At 38.6% G+C, this 2,372-nt stretch overlaps 1 protein-coding gene across 2 annotated transcripts in view; it reads left to right on the forward strand.

The window, feature by feature from the left end:
• Window positions 1-2,372, forward strand: part of LOC106870321 (uncharacterized) — a 255,683-nt gene that overhangs the window by 1,129 nt on the left and 252,182 nt on the right. The window lies entirely within an intron of this gene.

Raw genomic sequence — 2,372 nt, forward strand, 5'->3', positions numbered from 1 at the left:
CCCCCACGTCACACTTGTTTCTTCTTGTTCTCGTTAGTATGGTCATTTGCCATTTGTCATTAGTCATTTGCCATTCGTCACTTGTCATTCTAGTAGTAGTAGTAGTAGTCCTTTGTTTGTGTTGTATTCGTTGTCATTTCTCAGGGTTCATCATTGTTGTTGTTGTTGTTGTTCTTTGTTCTTGTTCCTGTTCTTGTCGTCATCTGATCCTCAGGAATTGTTGTTGTTGTTGTTGTTGTTGTTGCTGTTGTTGTTGTTGTTGATCTTGTCGTTGGCGTCGTTAACATTTTTTTCTGGCATTCATAAAAATTAAAATAAAGCTTATGCTGAACGTAGTGATGATGATGGGGGGGGGATATTGGTGGTGGTGGTGGTGGTGATTGTGATGCTGCTGATGGTCATCATCATGGTCATGATGATGATAATGATGATGATGATAATGATGATGATGGTGGTGCTGGTGATAATGACGATGATGATGATGAGGAGGAGGAGGAGGAGGAGGAGGAGGAGGGAGAGAAAGGAAAGAAACACAATGAAGATCATTATCAGCCTCATCATCATCATCATCATCATCATCATCATCATCATCACCACCATCATCATCATCATCACCATCATCATCATCATCATCCAAACATTATCATCATGGATCATAACTTTAGTAATGATAACTGTGATTATGAATATTCCGATATTTATTATTATTATTATTATTATTATTATTATTATTATAATTATTATTATATAAAGCGGTGGACTGGCAGAATGGTTAACACGCCGGGCGAAATGCTTAGCGCTATTTCATCTGTGTCTACGTTCTGAGTTCAAGTACCACCATGGTCGACTTTGCTTTACATCCTTCCGGGGTCGATCAAAAATCCGCCGGGGTTCATTTTGCCTTTTATCCTTTTGGGGTTGATAAATCAAGTATCAGAGGAGCACTGGGGCCGATGTAATCGACTCATCCCCTCCCCCAAAATTTCTGCCGTTGCGGCAAAATTCGAAACCATTATTATTATTAGTAGTAGTAGTAGTAGTAACATCATCATCATCATTATCATCATCCCGATAACTATTATCATAGTAATCTTGATGACAGTAATGATTAAACTGGTAATCGGTCTAACATCGCCATCCAGCACCTTGGTTGCTCTTAGCGTAACCCATTTTGCTAAAAACTTTCGGGCCCCGTACACTGGTCTGAAGATATTCTTCCTGCTCTCTTTCCACCAGAGTCGGAGCGTCCTAAGTATGTTATTGGCATGACCCTTTCCTCCTGATGACGATGGTGATGATATATATATATATACACACACATTTATATAAGTATATATGCCTGTATATACACATGCGATTAAAATTACATTGCTCAAACTCTAACCTCAACAATAGCAACAGAAACAGCTACAACAGCTACAGTGATATCTCACCGGACAGCCCTATGAACATTCCACAACGTATTTCTGGCTCCTCTGGGGCCTTCTAAATACATCCGCCCTTCACACACACACACACACACGCACGCACACACACACACACACGCACGCACACACACACAAGCACACAAGCGTTATGTAATATATTTTGCAAGTGACTGTTGTATGTGTGAATAAGATCAACTTTGTCGTTCATACTGTTTTGGGGGGCGGATGGAGGTCGGATCGATAAATTCAAACGTCAGTAAAATATATTGAGGTCGTTTTGGAATCGACTGAAGCCCTACACCTTCAATTTCTTCCGGCTTTTAACGTTCTGAGCTCAAATATCGTCGTGGTCAATTGACCCTTTCATCCTTTTGCCATCGATAAAATAAGCACAAGTTGAGCATCGTTGACAACCAGATCAACTAACTTCTTCGCCCTAAAATTACTGATCTTGTATCCACATTAGAACAAATTATCATCATTATGATTATTATTATTATTATTATTATTATTATTATTATTATTATTATTATTGTTATTATTATTATGAAGGCGGCGAGCTGACAGAATCATTAGCACGTGGAGCAGAATGCTTGGCGGTATTTCGTCTGCCGCTACGTTGTGAGTTCAAATTACACTGAGACTTTGCCTTTCATTCTTTCGGGGACGATAAATTAAGTACCAGTGAAACACTGGGGGTTAATGTAATCGACAAGTTTCCTTCCCCAATATTTCAGGCCTTGAACCTATAGTAAAAAGGATTACTATTATTATTATTATTATTATTAGTAGTAGTAGTAGTAGTAGTAGTAGTAGTAGTAGTAGTAGTAGTAGTAGTAGCAGTAGTAGTAGTATCATCATCATCACTGCCATTATCTCTTTCTCATTCTCCATCTCTTCCTTTTCTTCATGCTTTATGTTTTTCCTTCTCCTATTCATCATATG

The sequence above is a fragment of the Octopus bimaculoides genome, chromosome 22 (assembly GCF_001194135.2).
Source record: "Octopus bimaculoides isolate UCB-OBI-ISO-001 chromosome 22, ASM119413v2, whole genome shotgun sequence".
NCBI lineage: Eukaryota > Metazoa > Mollusca > Cephalopoda > Octopoda > Octopodidae > Octopus > Octopus bimaculoides.